At 42.4% G+C, this 14,788-nt stretch overlaps 1 pseudogene; it reads right to left on the bottom strand.

The window, feature by feature from the left end:
* Positions 1-9,222: 9,222 nt before the first annotated feature.
* Positions 9,223-10,259, bottom strand: LOC120849889 (annotated as a pseudogene).
* Between the last annotated feature and the right edge of the window lie 4,529 nt (positions 10,260-14,788).

The raw sequence follows: 14,788 nt of genomic DNA, 5'->3' as shown, positions 1-14,788 counted from the left end.
GCCATTGTACTTTCGGGTCACGACAAAAGTCACTGTACACGTTTCCAGTTTGGGTCATACTATATGTGCTTTAGAGGAAGGATAGGTTGTGTTTTTTAACAGTGAAAGCTATGAACCACAGAGATTGCATACAGTGGGAAAGATAGACAATTGAAACTTCTCTATTACATCTTTTACCCCTCTACCTCGCGCGGCCGCGCAGTAGATTGATGGAATAGTATGGATTGAATACAAGCTTCCCTGCGGCTACATCCAGGAGTTTAGTGATTTTAAGGTATCAACATTTATCGAAGCAACACTTGTGTGCACCTTTTGTCGTAGTAATGGCACCAACGCCAAATCCAAATGAAGGAAATATTAATTGATACAGTCGCGTTTTTTTATTTTTTTATTTTGTCCAGCATACGGAAACACTTGGATATTTTTTATTTGTTTTTAATACGAAACACTGAGATATTTAACTTCGAATTTCGGAGAATTGTTAATCAAACAAAAATAAACTACAATAAACTTTGAATTTTCGAAAAAAAAAAGAAAAAAAGAAAAAACCGCCGAAAAACGTTTTTCGAGCTCGACGAAAAATAAACTCCGAAAACACGGAACACTACTTATACCACAGTCACTGGGTCATCATTCACAATTTTCTCGAAGGAACCATGCAATGACTTTTTGACTAGTTTTTAATTTGAACCGGACTTGAGTGCACTGAACGTAGTAACTTAATGAATAAGATAATACGGAGTCACAGCGAGTTCCGTGTTATAAATATCTGGGTGTTCTGTTTTATTCTGACATGCATTGAAAAAACCAAGTTAAACACATTTGCTCAAAAATTGCATACCGATGTCATACTTTACTACAGGAACGCGTATGTTTTGATTTGGTCATTCTGCGCATACTTTATTTCGAATTAGTGCACAGTCAAGTTACCCATTGTATAAAGTCATGGGGTAATACTCATAGTACGTACTTAGATACGGTTACTCGTTTACAGAAACGGGCATTACGATTCTTCAGATTCTCAAAAACAACTGACCCTAGTAGACATCTTTTTCAATCACTGGGCGTGTTGCGAATAAGTTTTGTTTACAGAATTAAAATAGTGCAAATATTTCCTAAAAGAGCGATGCTATATGCACTACGTAGTGCACTTTGGACGGAAATTGCTATATGCACTATGGGGAGAGCTCATGCCGCTCGGGCCACCCTTTTTCGAACTGCGCGTGTATCACTGGGGGGCTCGTTAACACAGCCCCCCGCCTGCGTTCACGCCGCTTCGCGGCGACAGTATGCGGCTGCTAATTAGAAAAGTTAACCAGTACACGCCGCTTCGCGGCGTCCAGCCAGCAACCCAAGCCCCGCTGTCCCCGATCTGCGAAGTTTCGTCGACAACAATCGGTGTTTTTTTTTAGTGTTCATCGCAAAAAAGAAATATAAATATCGCCAAATGCCTCGACAAAACAACGTTCAAGAAAAAAAAAAAAAAAGGTTGGCTCACTGCGATTTGAAACCGCGTCCACTTGCGTATGAAGCGGACACCCTAACCCCTACGCCACACCACTTTTTTTTCTTTATTGTCCTACGCCACACCACCGGTTGGAAAACTCGCTGTGATCATTCATTTTATACGAGACAAACGTAGTGCATATTGCAATTTACGGCCGAGCTGCACTCCGGAGTGCATATAGCATTACTCTTCCTAAAATCATAAAATACTGATGAACCACTTCCTTTAAGCCTATTTAGATCTCCAACTAGACAAACAAGAGCTGCAGCGAAACACTTGTTTAATTTACCACCATGTCACGATACATATGGACAAAGGCTGATCGAATTTAATGGTGCTTTAATGTGGAATGAAATACTCATAAACATTAGGCTACAAACTAACTTTTTGCCTTTATTGAAAATATTTTTTGATAGCAACGAATAGCAGTTGAGTCAATTATTGTGTATAATGTGATCTTTCTATGTTTTGTGTATTGTATTTGTCTGTTGTATTGCCGTTTTTGAAGTGTATTTTTACGATTGGACCCCGGACTAGCCATAATGGCTATGGGTTCAAACAACGTTTTGTATATTTAAAATAACAAATTGAAAATAAAGCAATGAATGACTGAATGAATGAATTAATGGAACTTTTCTTTTCTCGAAATTATCTTTATTTTAAAAGTTATAGGGCAAATTAAAAAAAAAAAAAAAGAAACCTGCTTTATGACGTCCCTGTGAGTGGCCGGTATAGTAGAAGCGAAGCGACTGGCCAATCGGCTGTGACTTACGTTGATGGTCGCTTCCCTTGCAGCAGCATGCACGTCAATGGCTCGTTGCTTGCTTCAGCCCTCCACCGCGGCATTGTTCTCGCAAGCCCGATACCGTCTCCGGGTACCCGTCCCGCGAGCACACAAACCAGTTCTGAAGTGCAGTTCAAAGCATGCTTCGAATTTGTTTGTTTGTTTGTGTGTGTGCGTGCGTGCCTGCGAGCGTGCATGCGTGCGTAAGGGGGCGTGAGTTTTCGATATCAATGTCGTCCAATGAAAACACGGTGTGTTTATCCCCCTCCCCCGACCATACTTTATCTTGTTGCACGCAGCGTTTGAGGCGAGAGCGTAACCCAACTAGGTTGGAGATGAGGGGAAGGATCGGAACCTCTTTTGTTTATCCCAGACATTGCTTTTGTCCAGGGAGCTGAATCGGTCAATTCCGGTTCGGTTCGGGCTCGGGTTCAGTAGCTTTGCATTTTGTTCCGGCTCGGTTCCGGTTCAGTAATGCACTCGAAATAACGATTCGGTTAACGTTTACTTTAAAAAAAGAAAAGTTCACAACTCGCTGTTGTTAAGAAAAAAGTGTGCGCCTCTCAACAGGTAATTACTAGCCGTGATGCGGAAACGAGGAGAGAAAAACAAATATATGCTTAATTTCGTACTGTTTTATGCAAATTACGTGGTTATAGAGGCGCTCGAAAACAGTACCAAAGTACAGCACTCAAGTATGAAGTTAGTCGTTTGTTATTTTGAGTTCCTTATATTTGTTTCCATGACATGTATCCTGACCTGAATTAACCCTAGCCACCATTCGGCACATCTCGCTATCTATATTTAGTTTGAGAATTTACTCTTGTATGTTTCTAAATGTTTGTTTATATTTCTTGATTCCCCGTCGTGTAATACATTTCATAATAAGATATATTAATAAATAAACGAAATTAAAGAAATCAGCCAGCACTCACAGCTGACACGTGACCTGTAACACGCACAGTACTAGCAAACTACCCACCCCGCACGCCTGAACGCCTTGCTCGGAATCTGATTGTAGGAGGAAGACAGCAAAGGGCGTTCTAGGGACGAATAAAACAAAAAGGGCGATAAAAAAGGGCGACCCCCCCCCCCCCCCCCCCCCAATTGTGCATTTAACAAACGCACATAAAATCTTTTTTTTTCTTTTTTTTTCTTTTTTTTAGGCAGCGTCTAGGGGTTATTTTAGGCGACTTGCGTCCTGGGACCGGCGCAGCAGTGTCCCGTTCATGGCGGCTTCGCCTCTTGGCGCCTTCAGACTTTAGCACCGCAGGCACCGCGGAACAAAAACGCCAACTGTCGATTACTTTCTGTTTGTATTTTGAGTTTTAAGTTTGCTTTGTTCTTTTCTAAAAGAATATTGCTTAGCAGCGAGGAAAGAAAATAAATACTCACACAAAGAATAGTTATTTAGCCTCTTGGCGATATATCCCGTACCACCCTACGATATACCGCGATGAACGCTACGACCTACCCGAACCAATCAATAGTTCGTAGCTTGTCACGTGACTTCGAGCTCCCCGCGTCGCTCGTTCCAACCGAAAGGGCACGTGACAACCTCCAAGCTACGGATTTGCTCCGCGGTGGCTCGTAGCGTCCTTTGCGCTTCATCGTAATAGGTGAAACAAAGAACAGAAGTGTACACCTAATCGCCGATTTGCCGATGCCAGGTCGTGCTGCACATAGACTCGAAATCTTTTTATCTGTTTAATTAATAATGCGTTGTCTCCACGTCACTGATATCTGCTTATAGTCAAGGCTCCGCGGCTGACGTCACCGTCGCGAATATTTATTAGACTTCGGAGCTAATAGCCGCAAGAGGGCGCTGCTCACATTTTATTACCCCGAACTCTTTACCAGAGAACCGTTAAACACCAAATTAAATTACGCTTCCGTTGCGGTTCGGCTTTAATACGAAACATAGAGTTTTAGTAGATCGTATTGATACCTCCGATATCCCAGATAACGATACAATAAATGCGCAAAGGCGGCGCGGAATATCGGGTATCGTTAACGGAGTCATCAGAACGATCTACTAAAACTCTTTATTGTCTGATTTCGGTTACGCCTTAGTTCCGGTTCGGTCAAAAATAACGGTTTTGCTCCGGTTTTCAATTTGGGTTGGGTTCGACACCCTGCTATTGTCCCTCTCGGAGGTTAGGCTGTCACCCAAAATTCGTACCAAAGCGGCATTCGTCTCTCTCCCGCCGCTGGCTTTCACAGCTGCGTGCAACTAGTTTCTACATCACTACACTAACAACAAACAAAGAAGAAACCCAACTTGCTGAGAACTCGGATGAAATGTTGACAAGTAAATAAAAGGTGACGCGTTTATCGCACAAATATACCTACAAGCTACCTCACAGCTGTCGGGTATTCGGATTACCCAAGTGGCTGCGTGATTTTTGTTGGCCATTTGAGGAACGTTCCCTAGCAACGGTGGCGGTATTTTCTTGCACTAGCTTCACGAATCCCGCGAGGATCCCGTAGAAAGAGAGAAAGAGGAAAAGGAGAGATGCGACGAACCGGCCGAATGTCGCTTCCGGCGGCCGCGTCGAGCATTCACCTTTGACCTTTCGACGTCGATCCACCTCGGACAAAGTACATACACGCGCACATATCGCGGGCATCAGATATGGTGGCGCGGACAAGACGAAAAAACAAAATAAATTGCACAAGCTTCATCGTGCTGACAAAAACCGGGGAGAACAGGATGTGTCCAAAGCAAACTATCACCTCGCAAAAATGGTCGTCACATGACACGAGGTCACATGACGTGGTCAGGCCACGAGAATTTCTCGACTAAATTTATGGGAACAGTTGACGTCGCGCGACAATAATTTTGCCACCAAATTTATCGCAGAAATTGACGCGGCGGTTGTTCGCGACGGTTCCTCCTGACGATTCTTCTGTACGATTTTTTTGTGCAATTCGGCTAAAAAAAAACAACAACAACATAATTCGCGTAAACAAACAAACAAAAAAAAAAAAGACCGGCGGTGTTTTGTTGCCTTTTGCAAATGTACTGCGTCAATAGCCGAGGTGCTGCACACTTCGCCGCAGGGTTACACTGGTAGTGTTTAAAACACAGCGAACTAATTACCTCCCGCTGAATATAGCGGAGGGTGTTAATGTTACGCTCTGACGTTATGTGAAATAATGACGTCACGTGACAATTAACTTGTTTCTAAAATTATAAAAACAATTGTGACGTCAGATGACGTGCTAACGTGACACCGTGGCGTCATAATGTCGCGTCAATGTCTCCGCTAAGTTTAGCGAATATATCTTTCCGGTACATTTATCGGGCCTGCGATACTTCAGACAAAACCTGTAAGTTAACAGACCTAGCCCAGTTACATTCAACAAATCGCGTTAAGTCGTATAGATATGCCTGTACACAACAAATAAGCCTATCAGAAAGTCCAGCCTCTTTTAGTCTGTCAATGAGCAAATCATGAGGCTCATGATCAAACGCTTTCAACAAATCTAAAAAAAAAAAACACGAAAACATCAATCTGTTGACGTTTTGAATCGCTGTAACAAAGGAGCTTAGGTCGCAGAAAATCAGTGGCATGCCAAGAAAATCCTGATTGGTCGATAGGGTCATGACGGCACAGCCACATGACCTCCCGCGGGAATTTCAAACAACCCACAACGCTCACGTGAAACGTGACGTCACACATGGAAAGAAAGCGATTAAAAACATGACGTGTAATGGGAATTGAAAGTAGACCTCCGGTTGCAAGCCACAAACGCTACTGACTAGACCACGCAAGACACGCAAGACCACGCAAGGAACGATCGGGAATTTATATGTTCATATGTTTCTTTCTCATACGGTCACGCAAACACATTTAATTTATTAATTTATTTATTCATTTATTTATTTACACTCAAGGCCCCGAAGGGCATTACAGAGGGGAGTAGGGGGGGGGGGGGGAGATAGGTGACAAGGATACAGTTGTTGATACATAAAATATACAACAGTAATTAATACACGCTTGGTCAGACACTTCAAAAATATTTATACAATGTTATAACAGTAATACCCACTAGAAAATGGGTAATCAAAAACTAACAAACAAGGCATTTTTGAAGTCTATAATACTAGTTACGGAGGCTATGCCAGCGGAAAGGCGATTCCAATCAGAGCTAGTGCGAGGAACAAAGGAGATATGATAAGTGTTAGTTTTGTAACTGGGGATACCGACTTTGTACTGGTGATCTATGCGGGATGAAACATAAGTAGGTGGCGTTAGAAGTTCACGGCGCATAAAAGGGTTATTATGGTAAATCTTATGAAATAAAGTCAGGCGGAAAATGCGTCTACGGTTCATTAGCGTTGGTAAATCAAGGCTATTTTTCATTGAAGTAACACTGGATGCACGATGCTAATTACAGAGTATGAAACTTGCTGCGCGATTTTCAACTGATTCCAATGTTGCAATAATAGTGTTATGACCGGGGTCCCAGATAGAACATGCATATCAAGTTTAGTATGTACTATGTACTAAAGTAGTATATAAGAGGAGTTTCAGTGACACTGGTGGCTGTGAAAAATTTCGTTTGAGATATCCAAGCAGGCGATTGGCGTTGTTAGTTGCGTAGTTAATGTGAGTTTCCCAGGAAAGATCAGAAGTTATGTAAACACCTAAGTATTTGTAAGAGGACACAGATTGCAGTGGAATGTCGTCAATTTAGTAATTCCAGCATATGTTAGTATGACGGGAAACTCTCATAGATTTAAATTTATTAAGGTTGAGTTGCATCAACCACTTGTCGCGCAAGTTAGATACAGAGTTAAGATCAGATTGGAGAACAGAGATGTCGGAGTTATTTGTTATTTCTCTATATAGTACACAATCATCAGCAAATAAACTAATATTAGAGGAGATACATTCAGAAAGATGATTAATATAGGTGAGAAAAAGTAGCGGACCTAAAACAGAACCCTGGGGGACTCCAGATGCTACGGGAGAGAGTGAAGAGTCATGTACAAATTGAGAACGGTTGGTTAAAAACGATTCTATCCAGCGCAGCACCTTCGGATCAATGTTGATGTTGCTAAGTTTTAATAGGAGTAGCCGGTGAGAAACTTTATCAAAGACTTTAGAGAAATCAAGGAAAACGCAGTCTATCTGGGAGCCACGGTCAAGGACAGAATGAAGCTGATTAGTGAAGAGCAGAAGCTGTGTTTCGCAGGAAAATGATTTGCGGAAGCCGTGTTGAATTGGGGGAAAAAAAATTCGAATCTAGGAAACATGCGAGGTTAGATTGTATGATATGTTCGAGTACCTTACAGGGAATGGATGTTAAAAAAATTGGCTGGAAGTTATTCAATGAGGAATGGTTGCCACTTTTATGAATTGGAGTCACCTTTCTAACTTTCCAGTCTTCGGGAAGGCAGCCTTTCTCCAATGATTGCTTAAAAATCATTGATAGTATATCTGATGAATACGACTACGTGTTCTTTAAGAACTTAGAGTTAATATTGTCAATACCGGATGAAGAAGAGAGCTTGAGGTTGTTAATTATTGCAGCTATACCATCATATGATATTAATATTGGATTCATTGGCAAAAGATCACGGCCAGTAAAGTTGGGGTACACAAAAACATCGGTGGAAGAAAATGATTGTATAAATATATCGTTTAGCAATGGTACACACTCATCTTGATCTACTCGTTCCCCATCTGCGTTTGTAAGCCTCAGATCACCGTGGTTATCATTAGGTTTAAGTTCCGAAAGTGGCGAACATAGGAGTAGCCGGTGAGAAAGTGGCGAACATTTGTAGATAAAATTGTGGGCAACGTGTTAGCTAAAAAAATTGCGTTTTCCTTCTAAGACTGCACATTTATATTCCTGCTCGGCGCAACGATAGGCGTGAAAATGACAATCTTGTTTTGAAAGTTTGGGTACACGAAGGAGGTGTTTCTTTTTATTGGAAAGTCGTTTAAGTCTGGTGTTGTACCAAAGGGAATTACTTTTGGATGATAATGTGCGAACAGGAATATATGTGCTTATTAGATAGTTAACTTTGTTTTGACACAGACACCAATTTTTATTTACAGAACGTTCAAAGAAATTTTCCTCAAAGTAGTAACTCAGAAATTCACACAATTCACTATTTATAGCCGTAAAATTAGCGTTTCCGTAATCACGAATCTGTTTAGCTATTTTCAAGGAATGACTTGTGGTAAGATTTAAAGTAAAATGCAGCAATAAATAGTCACTAAATCCAGGTAGATAGGCAATAGGGGAAACAAGGTCGGCGAAGGTTGACAATACAGTATCTAACACTGAGGCACAGGAGGACGTAACTCTGGTGGGGTGAGACACTATCTAAGAGAAATTGTAGTCCGAACATAATTTGATGAATTTGTCATTGTTAGACAATAAAGGGCTTGCGTATGGTGTTTCCGCCGACCACACAGTATTTGTACAGTTAAAATCACTCAGAAGGATGAAGTTTGGTGTGGAAGATCGCAAAGTCACTGTACTGATTACGTCATTAAGTTTGTTCAGAAAGCTATCGTCACTTGAGGTAGGGCGGTAACAGGCACCCAAGATATTTTTTTGTGCTTCACGGAATGGCAAACAAAGACTGTTTCGAGGTAACTTGCAACATTCAATTAAAGGGAATCTATAGGATCGGCGACTGTAATTAGCACACCTCCGCCTGGCGAACTTCCCTATCAGTGCGATAAATTTTGAAGCGTTTGTTAGTAGTTAGAATTTCGTTGTCATAAATTTTGCTCGAGAGCCACGTTTCTGTCAATACTACAACATCAGCGCCGGTAGAGTCAATGGCAGGGCATAGATCGTCGCGATTTTGCATGACACTTCAGATATTAGTAAACAGAACATTAATTATATCGGACGCGAAAGAAGAATTACTACCCCTCGTACAATGTTAGGGCAAGGCAGATCAGGCAGATGCTGCGCGGGCACTTACATTTTGTGTCACATTATTTTGGAAGGATGAGGAAGGTTGATTATTATTGCCTCCAGGGCTTCTTGTATTTGCATTGGTCTTGCCCAGCCTTCTGTCATTTCCAACTTCATACACCCTGTTGTTCGCATTTTCATACATGAAACATTTATTGTTCACGTAAAGTTTATTGTAACGCAGTTGGAAGACGCTCTTTTGTAATTTTCGAAACTCAAAAAGTTTCTGTCTTGCTAGGCGCGTGGTAGGAAAAAAAAATCTTTATTAGCCGTTATGCCGCAGGCTTTAAGCTTGGGTCGTGATTGTAGGATTGTTTGTTTTGTTTTGAAAGAAGAGAACTTGACAATCACTGGTCTGCATCCTCCGACTGCGTACGAACCAAGCCTGTGAGCACGTTCAACGCATTCCTCAGAAACTTGCAGACGAAGTGAAGTAAATAACGTATCTAATAATTTTACTTTTGACTGTTCCCAAGGCTCAGAGGCGGAATCTTCAATACCGTGAAAGATAATATCGTTCTTTCTTGAGTGGTCCTCAATATCGTCCAGGGGCTCGTGCAGTCTTTAGTTATCCTTAATAACAAATTCGACTCATCCCTCGGCGGCCAACAGCTCTTCCCGGGTTGCCTGGAGAATTACAACTTTGCACTCTACGCCATCGAGCCGATTTTGGATGTCGGTAACTTTTAGTTCGACGGATTCTTGCTTACTCTTTAACTCGTTAATAGACTTAATAAGGCTAGCTTGGCCTTGGTCAATCTTGACCATACGTTGACTGTACGTAGGGGTGAACGATGTGTTGTCCCGTCCCCTGTCTTTATGTATATAACTCTTTCTAAACTTACATAATTACCAACGCGCTCACTAACAAGTATGTTCATTAACATCTTGCAAGAGTTTGAACATGTCGTTCAACTGCCTGGACTGATCGATAGACATGGGTCCCGGATTCACCTCGACGTCACCGGAGCGTAACAAGAGAAGTTTTAATGTATCAGCGGAATGTAGGACAAGCATATCATGTGTACGCAACCAGTAATACAAAGAGTACAAAGAACACAAAAATCTCAATGACCGTGGGCACGGTAACACGAGAAGTTATTACTTCTTCTAGAGTGTATAGAACACTGGTTTCTTACCTCTATGTAAAACAAGAAAGAATTCGTCAGCGACATTGCCGCTAACGAGTCACCGTGCCCACTGGCGTAGGCCACAACATGCGCTACTTTTGTAGCAATTGACGTGCCTGTCGCAGTCAATGGTCACGCTAGGTGCATGCGGCTAAATCGATGAATGATTTTTGTTGAGGGCGACGTCCTCCAGGGCCGGTGAAAACAGGCACTTCCATAGAACGACGCTTCATATCCGGGCTTTGTTAGCGGCGGTGCAGGCAGGCGTTCCGCGTTGCGATGGTGAGACAACGAACGCCGGTGTCGAACGCGCTCCCATTAACGAAGCCTGCGGTACTGTTGATAGGCACAGAGCCAAGGATCCTTCGGGAAACAGTGTCAGCAGCAAACATGCCTGTATGTAGAACAAGAAAGGGTTCATCAGCGACATTGCCGCTAACGAGTCACCGTGCCCACCCAACATTTCAGAATTCACTGCAGAACATCGGCCATTCCAGCTATTGTAATTTAAAAGCAAAATACTACCAGTTTTGTAGCGTTGTGTCCGACGCTTTGAGATCTCTGTTCGAGCACCTACCTTTGTGTTCCCATTTCAAAAACCACTGCCATGAGGGAAGGTCTTTGAAATGCACCGCTACACGAGTATTTCAAAGCATTTTAGATCAAAGGTAGTTAGAGAAACGGCGAGCCCACGCATGCCACGCGGAACAGGAAGCGATGAAGCCGTAATCTGATTCACCAGTCGCTCAAATTGGTTTCGGCTGAATAGCATTTGTAATGCTCGTGAGACAAGGCCGTCATAGTTCTTTGTTTGCTTTTTGTTTTAATTTCGTCCGTTTTTAATCTATAAATGGGTGTTATTCTTTTACTACGAGGACGTTCATGTTGCTAAACATGCCACCCAACCCAGTCTGATTAGCATACCTTTAAAACGTGCGATCCAAATTAAACATTCTATAAGAGCCGACGACACCAATGGCGGGTGCAAGGAAAAATATTTCTTAAGGCACTGGCGAGTGACTAGAAGCTATATCCTCCTCACACAAAACAAAGGCGTCGTGAGCACTGATTTTAATTTTGGTTCCCTTTTTACATGAAAAAAAAAGAGAGTCAGACGAACTAGTTTGTCGTTTCTAATGGGTCTGCATTATATTCCAACTCAACGAATTTGGAACGAAGTCAAACTTCTGTTCCGTCTGTCGGCAGCAACAGAAATCAACACCAATTCTTATTTACTCGACGCTTCGTTTACTTATTCAGCAATAAGTTGCGGCCCCGGCTACCGCGGATATCAAACGCAGCTTCTTTCGTATTCATGATGAGCGACGGTCCGCAAACTTAAAGAAAACACTGTCGCGCGCGTTTGTTTTTCATCGCTCCTCGACGAGCATGAACGCGTTGAGGTTTCCCACGCACCGCCCAATCTCAGCCCGCTGTCTTCGTCTCAAGTGCCAAATTTCCCTCCCTTCCTTGTCCCCCTCTCGTCCTCTTAGAACGGAGCGCGCGAAGCACGCAAAGTGGTCGCGGCGTCAAATCGATCTCCGCAACACGTCCTGTAAAGCGTGCTTTGCCTGCTTTACGCACTAGCTCAGCGGGAAAGAAGAATTCGCGGGGGTCCTTCTTATTCCGAGGGGAAAAAAAAAAAAAAAAAGAAATCGCAAACTGGACCTGTTTACCTGGAAAGGTTCCGCGCATGCGAGCCCAGTACCTTTCACCAAGAGCAGGGATTACACTGGCAAATGTTTTGGTGGAAACATGAGAGGATATTATTGTCCCGTAAGTCATCATTGGAAGAGTGCAACGTCTGCGTCTAGCCATCTTGCACGATTCAGCAATGCATATATCGTTCGATCGGCCGATCGATCGTTTGATTGATTGATTGAATGATTGATAAATTCCTAGACTGATTGATTTTATACTTTTTCAGCCAGGCTGAGGATCGCAGCAAGAGTATACATTACACGTAGACAAAATGGCAAATTCTGCGTAGATAAAAAAAACCACACGAAACAAAAAAGCGGAATTACTAACAGCTTATTAACTGAATTTGCACATAATAAGAGTACTACCCTTACCTTGTGCAACTGGTATTCTTGGAGAGTAATTAACCTTCCAAGAAGGGCCCAATTTCTTTCTCCCTCCCTCCCTCCCTTCCCCCCCCCCCCCCCCCCCCCCCCCCCCCCCCCCCCCCGAGTCGACCGTGTTGCGCACATTCTCCAATTATCACCCCTAATTAGCCTGCCTTAACGATATTTCACGCTCTCTCTCGGAATACCATTCTCCTTCATTTTTCGAACTTCACGTGCGAATAATAATTAATTGCATCATGATAAGGAGAACTAAGGGGAAAACAGAAAGATGGCGATTCGTATCCACTAACTTATTTTGCACGTTGAATAGAAGTATATCGTATTATTGGTCTTTCACCAATATCTGCCTTCTTCAAGATTCACGGTGTTTAGACATTAGCTACTGTACAAGTCAAGTCAAATCTCTCAGAGTTATCGAATGTTTCTGCTCGTGTTTCAAATTCACTGAGACTATTTCCCGTGCGAGGAGATTCGTTTTGTATTCATTACATGCTGGTATGTAGAGTTACAAAGCGGGAGGACAAAAACAAATCAGAATAAAGCAGATCGTCCAGACATTACAGACATAAAATAAAGTATTAGCGGATAATAATATACAGTATATTAGTGCGTATATACTAGTGCCAGTAGAGTTTTTTTTTCCGTTTCGAAGTTTTTGCGAGCAGATATTCCACATGCGCAGATAGGTAAGTCGTTCCAATCGAAAATAGATGAGGACGCTGTTGTAAAAGAACCTCTGGCGGGTCCCAGCTCCACGACACATTGTTTTCTGGCAGTTTCCTAATTGAATTGAGATTGGAACGGCTTTTCTATCTGCATATGTCAACGGCAAAGAGTTGTTCATATTTATTCACATAATCCGCAGGAAAAAGAGCGTACTATGCACATATCTTACTGCTTTTTTTTAATTTTCATAAATTAAAACCAAAATTTATTCTTATAAAAACAAAATTTCGCAGTCCGCGAATGAAGTGGGCGCGCAAACCCGAGCAGTTAAACAATTCCACCACGAAATTGATACAAAAAAAAAGAATTTTATTATGTCTGGATTAAATCGAATCGATAATACGTCAGTTAAAGACAGTGCATCCTTTTTAAATGCAAATAAACTTACAAAGCACCTATATATAAACAAAATATAAAAAAAATTAGAAAAACGGGTCAGTCCACATTATTTAATTTGCTTTCAAAAGCGTTCCTGAACATCCTTTGCCATTTTAAACATAATGCAATCACTAAAATATAAATATTGTATTTATTTTTGTCTTGTTAGAGACCGGAAGGACCTGCTTGTGTCGACCGCTCGAATCTTTCATTTCAAGTATTTATTACCCCGAGATAAACGGCGAATTCACCGTCGTAAGAACATTTCCGCAAGTAGCGAGATCAAGCATAAAATATAAAGAAGGAACTAGTCAGAATGTCCAACACCTAAACAAATATTTTCTAATATATGTTTTTATATTACATAAAATGAAAAAAGGAAAACGATCAAAGATCGCTCAACATTTCAAAGTAAATTTCGTAGATCTATCCAATCATCTTCGTACCGTGCAGACCTCAACTTTTGCCCCCTGTGCTCCTTAGTGAGCGTTTCAAACAGACGACAGTCCGCTTTTGCGTACAAAGTTTCATTTCACGAGGTGGTGGGAGCCGTCACCACTTTACATCGCTTCGACGGACAAAGCACTGTCTCATAAGGGGGATATACTGTTATTCTTTTCTCCAGCTTCCTATACGGCTTGTGAGAGTGTTCCCGCGCGAATTACTCGCGGCGTTATTTTTGTACCATCGGACGCCTACATTCGCCCCAAGGTGGCGGCACCCTTAGTCGATCGATCACGGCGAGGCTGACGTTGCTGAGAGCGCGCCTCGACGCACGCGCGCTGGGAACTTGACACAGAATCAAGGCGCAGCCGCTACGCGGGAACCACACCTTACTCTTGTCGCGTTCGAGAGATTGTTATTCACTCACTTGTCGCGCCATCTATAGTACGTCGCTGCAACTCCTTTACTAGAAAGGATTCAACCAATGTGGCTTATTCCGGCGCCAAACACACCTGGACGTTATAACTTCGAAGAGTTGGAACCGGAAGTTTCGACACAATGCCGGATTTACTCGAGTAATAGCCACACTGTTTATGGAGGAAACCTGAGGGTTCGCTTTTCCGCGGAGCACACGGATCGCCAATTACCGCGATCGACAGCATGATTCCAGCGGTTTACAGGACAGAGATAACGCCTTCGCGCGAAGATACAATCTGTGAAGATTGCAATTGTATGGCGACTCTTGTTCTCGATCTAGTTATTCGCTATGTTATTTATG

Source organism: Ixodes scapularis, unplaced genomic scaffold (genome assembly GCF_016920785.2).
Source record: "Ixodes scapularis isolate PalLabHiFi unplaced genomic scaffold, ASM1692078v2 PGA_scaffold2__306_contigs__length_199485367, whole genome shotgun sequence".
NCBI lineage: Eukaryota > Metazoa > Arthropoda > Arachnida > Ixodida > Ixodidae > Ixodes > Ixodes scapularis.
This window is presented reverse-complemented; position numbering and strand designations above follow the sequence as displayed.